The following is a 9,423-nucleotide window of genomic DNA, read 5'->3' as shown; positions in this document are numbered from 1 at the left end:
AGGTGGTGAATTAGCCTAAATTTCTGCGGTTCCTTCTTTGGAACCACCCCCAAAGGAGAAACCACCAGATCAGGGAAAGGTGCCACCGGAAAAGGGCCTCCCATCTGTCCCAATTCTACCTCCTTAGGCAGTTTCATAGAAACCACATCAGGATGCAGCAAGGCCGACTTCAGGTTCCGTGGTACCGGCGGGACCACCTCTAACCTACCCGGTATCTGAAACCCCTCCGTGAAACCCTCCTCCAACAGGTGTGCTGCTTTTCTATCCAGATACCTACCGAGAAACGGTTGCATCCTTTCCACCATCACTGGCGTCTTCCCTCTTTTGCGCAGCATCTCCAGATCTGCTTCTGTCCTGTTTGAAGCAGCATGACAAAGGGTGCGTTCCCCCACAGCCGGAACACTGGTGCTTGTACCGACAGGATCCGCCGAACTTACAGGATCCCTCGTTGAACTGCCAACACGTTCCATTCTTTCTACTGGCGGATTGTCTGGGAGCGGAAGATCCAATGCCCCCCTCCCCCCTGAAAAAACTGGCCTGGTGCCCTCGCTGACATCATCAGGCGCATCCACAGACTAATGTCTTAGTGGTCCCATTTCAGCGACGGCCACACCGCTCTCCGCTGGCGAAACTGTTTATCGTATCTCAGCCACGTGGTTTCCCCATACACTCGGTAAGCTTCCCCAACTGAATCCATATAACAGAAAAGAGCTGAGAAATGTTCAGCATTCTTTTCTCCAATCACACTCGCCATGATGGTGAATGCCTGCAGCCAATTCGCAAAGGTACTCGGTATCAATCTGTACCTTCGCTTCTCCTCGTCATCTTTTTTTGTATCGTCCGGCTTGACCCTGTCCAGGTTGAACTTCTACAGTGGTAGTAGTGAAAATATGTCCACATACTCACCCTTCCATATTTTCTTCCGTACCTCCGGCTTTAAATGAGCTCCCAACGTCCCTTCAAAGCAGACATACACCTCGCATTTCGAAGAGTCCGCCAAATGTACAATGTCCTGTCTAGTGGAGAACTCGCTCCCGCTTGATGCCTTAGTGGGCACTGGCGGTTCCTGCCCTGCAGGCCCAGCCACCGCCGTGACAACCACCCCTTGGGTGCCGACCACCGTTCCCGCGCCTTTTGAGCCTCCCCCTGACACCCCGCCAAAGGGGACCCAAGCCGCCACCGGGCCAGCGGCAGCCCTTTCCCGGTTCTCAAACCTGCCTACTAGCTCCTTGATCCCAGCTAGAAAACACAGGAGCGATCCCACCAGCCGATCTCCCGGACTCCCTTGCAGGGGTTGGACTCCTTGGAAACCTCCATCTCCGATCTGGACACCTCACCCTCCGACCTTTGACCTGACATCAGCGCATCTTCTCCAGACAGCCCACCAGGGGACACAGCCCTGGCTGCTGAGGGTAAAACAGCCTACCTGGCCTGCCGCCATGCTGCGTACCCTGCGTTTCTTGTCGCCTTCACAGGGACCACCTCAGCCCCGTCTGACCGACCACCATTCGCCGACGCCAGCCTCCATCCCTCCTCACCTGACCTGGTGACGCTAGCCATGGGGGGGGAGACCCACCCCCGCAGCACGAGATCTCCCTTGCTGAGGCCCAACCCTGTGTGCTCCACGCCATGTGGGGGGCCGCATCTGTTCCGACACCTCTCCTATGGGGCCTGGCAGGACTGCTGGCATCTGCCCTCTGTCTCCTGGGGGGTTCAGGGGAGAACCTGGATGGTGGCCGTGAACCTCCATATGCGCCTTCCTCCTGCCATCCAGGGGTGTTCCCACCGGCTGCCCCAGCAAAACACCCAGAGTCTCCTGCACCCAAACCTCCCCCCGAGTGGCAGCCTCCTCCCTGAGCCCTGCAATCAATTCCTCTATGGCTGCCATGCTCCTGTCCTCCGGAAGACTTTCCTCCGGAATGCTGCCTCGTGGAGGGGGCGAGATCAGCTTCCCTGCACTGAATAACCCGCCCCCTACCCCTTCGGCCAATCACCCGCCTCCTATCAAGCAGGGCTGACATGCACTGTTTACACAGTCATGCCAACCCTCTGCCTATGTGGTTTTGTTAACCCCTGCGGCGCCGGGCTTTTCTGTAGCTTGTATATAAGGATGGGCTCAGATGTGGTCACAGCTCCACGTGCCCGAGCCCGCCAGGAGACTGACAGTGTGCAGCGCTAATCACAGGCAGTGAGACATTTCCTGGTCTGTGGCTGCACAGTTCAGGAAATGTCTCATGGCCTGTGATTAGCACTGTGCAGTGTTGACTTCCTGGCAGGCTTGGGCACGTGGAGCTGCGAATACGTCTGAGCTCATCCTTATATACAGTACTCAATGATTTGCAGAATTCTTTGCCTGTTGGGTGCCCTGGATTCATGACCTGGGATTGGGGGTGTGCTAGGAGGAGGAATTTGTTGGGAGATTTGTGCTAGAAGGGGGGATTTGAGGGGGTTGTGCTAGGAGAGGGGATTGGTGGGGATACATTGTTTTTCTATCTCAAGGCATGATAAAGAGGGTGTTTTTGGACTCCTGTAACACGTGGGATAGTGGAGGAGACCGGTGAGAAGACCCCCAAGACAGAAGAGAAGACCACCAGAGCTGTCTAATAAATTATTTTAAAAACTTGTGTTGTGTTTTTTTATTTACACTTATTTTACCAGGTGAATGGGTAGGGGTACATCGTACCCCATACTCATTCACATAGGGTGGGGGGCCAGTATCTGGGGCCCCTTTATTAAAGGAGGCTCCCGGTTTCCGATAAGCCATCCGCCCGCAGACCCAGACGACCAACGGCCAGGGTTGTCGGGAAGAGGCCCTTGTCCTCATCAACATGGGGACATAACATGTAGGATATTTTAAGCAACAGACAGCATGGATTCATGAAAGACAGAAGTTGTCAGACAAACCTGATTTCTTCTTATGAGGTGGTAAGTAAAGCCTTGGACAGAGGGGTGGCGGTGGACGTGGTATACATGGATTTTGCAAAAGCATTCGATACAGTTCCGCACACACGGCTCATGTGTAAGGTAAAGTCTACAGGTTCGGAAATATCAGTTTGTAAATGGATAGAAAACTGTCTAAAAGACAGAATTCAGAGAGTAGTGGTTAATGATTCTTACTCTGAATGGTCTAAGGTTATCAGTCGTGTACCCCAAGGTTCAGTGCTGGGACCCTTACTTTTTAATATCTTTATAAATGATATAGGGTCTGGGATTAAAAGTAACATTTCTGTCTTTGCAGATGACACCAAGTTATGCAGTGGAACCTCCTTACAGGATGTCTCCAATTTACAAGCCGACCTCAATGCTCTATCTAATTGGGCGACTATGTGGCAGATGAGGTTTAATGTTGATAAATGTAAAGTTATGCACTTGGGGTCTAAGAATATGCATACATACTAGGGGGAGTACAACTGGGGGAATCCATGGTGGAGAAGGATCTGGGGGTTTTGGTAGATCATAAGCTCAATAATAGCATGCAATGCCAAGCTGCGGTTTCCAAAGCGAGCAAAGTCCTTTCCTGTATTAAGAGAGGTATGGACTCCAGAGAGAGAGATATCATTTTGCCCCTGTTCAAATCATTAGTAAGACCTTATCTGGAATATGCCGTTCAGTTTTGGGCACCAGTTCTCAAAAAGGATATTGGGATATTGGGGAACTGGAGAAAGTGCAGAGAAGGGCAACCAAACTGTTAAGAGGCATGGAGGAACTCCGCTATGAGGAAATATTTATTCACTCTTGATAAGAGGAGATTAAGGGGGGATATGATCAACATGTACAAATATATAAGGGGTCCATATAGTGAACTTGGTTTTGAGTTATTCACTTTACAGTCAACAAAGAGGACAAAGGGGCACTCTTTACATCTAGAGGAAAAGAGATTTCATCTCCAAATACGGAAAGGTTTTGTCACAGTAAGGCCGCGTACACACGCGGGGACTGTTCGCCCAACTTTGTCCGTCAAACAGTTTCAGCAAACAGTCCGCTCAAAATTAGCATGGACGGACATGGCCACACACGACGAACGAACAGTTTGCTGAAACCGTGCGCGATGACGTGAACGGCACGTACGACGGGACGAAAAATACGACGTCCTATACACTGCATTATAACTTTCGGCGTGTAAATCCTTTCTGAGCATGCGCGGAACTTAGTTTGACGAACAAGCCTACACACGAGGGGACTGTTCGCTGAAACAAAGTTTCAGCGGACAGTTTTTCGGAATTTCCGAAAAACCTTGTTCAGCGGACTGTTCGCTGAAACTGTCCGCTGAAAGCCCACACACGAGCGGACTGTCCGCCGAAACACTGTTCAGCGGACAAAGTTGGGCGAACAGTCCCCGCGTGTGTACGCGGCCTAAGAGATGTGGAATAGACTCCCTGCAGAGGTGGTTCTGGCCAGCTCAGTGGATTGCTTTAACAAAGGCCTGGATTATTTCCTAAGTGTACATAATATAACTGGCTACTAACATTTATAGTTAAAGTTGATCCGGGGAAAATCCGTTTGCCTCTCGGGGGATCAGGAAGCTATTTTTTTTCCCCTGCTTTAGCAAATTGGATCATGTTCTGCTGGGGTTTTTCGCCTTCCTCTGGATCAACTGTGGGTATAGAATTGGGTATATATATATAGGATTGTATGATATTATTATTATTATTATTATTATTATTATTATTATTATTATTTTTATATATATATATATATATATATATATATATATATATATATATATTTTGTGATTGAACTAGATGGACTTGTGTCTTTTTTAAAACTTGACTAACTATGTATATAAGTGTGTGTGTGTGTGTGTGTGTGTGTGTGTATATGTATATGTGTGTGTGTGTGTGTGTGTGTGTATGTATGTATGTATATGTATGTGTGTGTATATATTAATATATATATATAGAATTTTATACAGTTTTGTGAAAAAGTATTTGTAAATACAAAATGCAGTTTTTAAATGATGGTTATATTTATTAACCACTTAATCCCAGACCATTTTGCTGGCCAAAGACCAAAGCACTTTTTGCGATTGGGCACTGCGTCGCTTTAATTGACAATTGCGCGGTCGTGCGATGTTGCTCCCAAGCAAAATTGATGTCTCCCCCCCCCCCCCCACACACACAAATAGAGCTTTATTTTAGTGGTATTTGATCACCTCTACAGGTTTTTATTTTTTGCGCTGTAAACAAAAAATTTGACACTTTTTTTGCATAATTCTTTAATAAATATCCCCCAAATATACATAAATAAATATATATAAAATCTTTTTTTTTCCTCAGTTTAGGCTGATACGCATTCTTCTACATATTTTTGGTAAAAAAAAATCGCAATAAGCGTCTATTGATTGGTTTGCGCAAATGTTATAGCGTCTACAAAATAGGCGATCGTTTTATGGCATTTTTATAAATATTTTTTTTTTTACTAGCAGTGGCGGTTATCAGTATTATGGCAGACAATTTTAGTACAATTTTGGGACCATTCACATTTATATAGCGATTAAAATTGCATTGATTACTGTGTAAATGTGACTGCCAGTGAAGGGGTTCTGTAAGGGTTAAGTGTGTCCTAGGGATGTATTCTAACTGTAGGGGGGGATGGGCTAGCTGTGACACATCACTGATCATAGCTCCCAATCACAGGGAGCAGAGATCAGTGACAGTGTCACTAGGCAGAACGGGGAGATGTTTGTTTGCATTAGCATCTCCCCGTTCTTCCTCTCTGTGAGACGATCGTGGGTATCCCCATGTACATCGAGTCCGCGGGACCCGCGATCTGACTCACGGAGCTCCCGGCCGATGGCACGGCGGCAAATTAAAAGGGACGTACAGGTATGCCCATTTGCCCAGCCATGCCATTCTGCCAATGTACATCGGCATGCGCCGGTCAGGTAACCAGTTAAGGCAAAAAGGCTGCCCAAACCTGCCTGGCTTTATGTGAAAAAGTAATTGCCCCCTAAACCTAATAACTGGCTGTGCTACCCTTGGCGGCAACAACTGCAATCAAGCGTTTGCGATGACTGACAATGAGTCTTTCACATTGCTGTGGAGCAATTTTGGCCCACTCTTCTTTGCAGAATTGTTTTACTTCAGCCACATTGGAGGGGTTTCCAGCATGAACGGCCTGTGTAAGGTCATGATACAGCATCTCAATTGGATTTAAGTCTGGGATTTGACTAGCCCACTCCAAAACCTAAATTTTGATTTGTTTGAACCATTTGGAGAAGGACTTGCTGTTGTGTTTCGGATCATTGGCTGGACATTCTTCTTTAGGATTTTCAGAATTCATGGTTCCTTTATGTATGGTAAATCATCCAGGTACTGAAGATGCAAAGCAGCCCCAGATCATCACACTATCACCACTAGGGATGAGCTTCGTGTTCGAGTCGAACGTACGTTCGACTCGAAACATTGGCTGTTCGTCCTTTCGGCGAAATCCGAACACTTGGTCCGTTCGCGTCAAAATTCGCATGGCGCTCACGGCCCACAATGCACTGCGATGGCGCAGTGCATTGCTGGCTCATGATTGGCCAAGCATGCACTGTGACCCCGCATGCTTGGCCAATCGCAGCGCCAGCAGCGAGGAGAGCCATGATTGGCCACAGGCAGGATGCCTGTGGCCAATCATAGCTCAGGCTGTGTAGTGCACGCCCCACACTATATAAGGCCGCCATTAAGGCGGCCTCGTGTAGTGTGTTGGCATCTGAAGCAGTGGGTGTTCTGTGTACCTTCAACACAGTACACATCGATCGTTTTTGGCTGATTTCCTATCTTGCTGTTGTGTAGTGGTTATTGTCTGTGCCCTGACCGCAGTATACACCGCGATATTCACCTCACCTATATAGCTAGTGATCTATCTTTAATAATAGAGCTTGCAGTCAGTAGTGTTAGGAGATAGTGCGTGCTGTCTGCGTGCTCTGTACCCAGTACATACCGCTATAATCCACCTACATAGCTGTTCTCTATTTGAGCCCAATTGCCATCTGCAGGAGTTATTGGAAGTTGTGTGTGCCTCCAGCACAGCACAGTATACATCTGTATATACCCCTTTATCTCTGCTGTTCTATAAAAAAGGCATCTGCAGGAGTTAGTGGGTGTTGTGTGCCTCCAGCACAATACAAACTACCCAACTGCTGTTTTACCCAACTCCCTTCAGGCCATTACCATGTCTGGAAGGCCAGCAAGGAGAGGCAGACAGGCGCGAGCCGATAAAAGAGGGCAAGCAGGCTCTGTGTCTAGAGACAACAGTGCTGGTCGTGGACGCGGTGCATTGTCATCAGCACGCGGCCATGGGACATGCTTGTCCTTCTTTTCGGCAGCTGGACATGTTGAACCGCAACATGCCAACGACTTGGTAGAGTGGATGACCAAGCCCTCTTCATCCTCCTCATCCTCTCTCACCCAGTCTCAGGGTAGTCGCAAAGCAGCTGCCAACGCATCGTCTTCCCTCCTCTCAATGTCATCATCAGTGACTCCTTCCCTAGACCCACCACGTCCTCCTGAGGAGTCTCCTGAACTCTTTGAGCACAGTGTTGGGTACATGCTCCAGGAGGATGCCCAGTGTTTGGTGGGCTCTGATGATGACACTCAGCTAGAGGAAGGCAGTAGCGTGAGCGCAGAGAGAGGGGATGCTCAAGAAGGACAGCAATCTGGCAGTCATGTTCCACAAGCTGCAGCATACTGCCAGGTTTGCTACAGCGATGAAGAGGGAGGGGATGATGAGGGCACTGACTCCACGTGGGTGCCTGGAAGGAGGGAGGAGGAGGAGGAGGAGGAGGAGGAGGAGGAGGCACATGTCCAACGAGGCAGGATGCCCTCCGGGGGCCAGCTTAGGGGCAGCACACCGACTGAATCAGACCGCAGAGCTCCGCCTGTGCAGAGCGCTGCCTCTGCGCGTTATTCTAAAAGTTCTTTGGTGTGGGCCTTTTTTGAGACGAGTGCATCAGATCGCACCGCTGCTATTTGCAACATATGTCTCAAGCGTATCTCACGTGGCCAAAACATCAGCCGCTTGGGCACCACATGCTTGACCAGACATATGTTGACCTGCCATGCAGCTCGTTGGCAAGCGTACCTCAAAGACCCACACCAAAGAACAAAGCGGACCTCTCCTTGCTCCTCATCAGCTGGAATCTCCAACCCCACTAGACCTTCAGTCCTCTCTGAAACCTGCTCTGAGAGGAATGAAGGTGTAGAATTAGGTGTGTCACAGCCAAGTGCTTCCGGGAACTCTGCTAGCGGTACACCCACGTCCAATTATAGCAGGCAAATGTCCCTGCCCCAGCTGCTGGACCGGCGGAAGAAGTTTACTCCCAGCCATCCACATGCCCAGCGGTTGAATGCTAGCTTGGCTAAATTGCTAGCACTTCAACTGCTGCCTTTTCAGTTGGTAGACTCGGCCCCCTTCCGTGAGTTTGTACAATGTGCGGTTCCTCAGTGGCAGGTCCCCAAACGCCACTTTTTCTCACGGAAGGCGATTCCGGCTCTCTACCGGCATGTGGAAGGCAATGTCCTTGCCTCGCTGGACAGGGCGGTCAGCGGTAAGGTGCATATTACCGCTGACTCATGGTCCAGCAGGCATGGACAGGGACGTTACCTGTCTTTCACGGCCCATTGGGTCACTCTTCTGGCTGCTGGGAAGGATGCAGGACAAGGTGCAGTAGTTTTGGAGGTTGTTCCGCCACCACGCCTCCAAAATGCTACTATTGGTTGTGACACACCTCTCTCCTCCACCCCCTCCTCTTCTTCTTCCTCCATGGCCTCTTCCAGTGCTCTGTCCTCAGAACCAGCGGTGCTCCGTAGGCGTTCCAGGGGCTACGCAAGTACGCAGGCAAAACGATGCCATGCCGTGCTTGCGCAGGTTTGTTTGGGGGACAGGAGCCACACTGGGGCGGATGTTTTGTCAGCTCTGCAGGGGCAGGCCGAGAGGTGGTTGATGCCACGCCAGCTTAAGCCAGGAATGGTGGTTTGCGACAATGGCACCAACCTCCTCTCCGCCCTCCGACAGGGACAACTGACCCATGTGCCCTGTGTAGCTCACATCCTTAACCTGGTTGTGCAGCGGTTCTTGGGCAGGTACCCTGGCTTACAGGATGTCCTGAAGCAGGCCAGGAAAGTCTGTGTGCATTTCCGCCGATCAATTAATGCCTGTGCTCGGCTGGCTGAGCTCCAAAAGGAGTTGAACCTGCCCAAGAACCGCCTTATATGTGACATGTCCACCAGATGGAACTCAACATTGGCCATGCTGCAGCGGCTGCACACGCAGCAGAGGGCCATCAATGAGTACCTGTGCGACTACGGCACCAGGACAGGGTCAGGGGAGCTTGGTTTTTTCTCACCACGCCAGTGGGGCATGATCAGGGATGCATGCACTGTCCTGTCACCGTTTGAGGAGGCCACAAGGATGGTGAGCAGTGACAGTGCATGCATC

Source organism: Lithobates pipiens, unplaced genomic scaffold (assembly GCF_037356315.1).
Source record: "Lithobates pipiens isolate NorthernLeopardFrog02 unplaced genomic scaffold, aLitPip1_a1.2 Scaffold_1, whole genome shotgun sequence".
In the NCBI taxonomy this organism is placed as follows: Eukaryota; Metazoa; Chordata; class Amphibia; order Anura; family Ranidae; genus Lithobates; species Lithobates pipiens.
Note: the sequence above shows the minus strand (reverse complement) of the source record.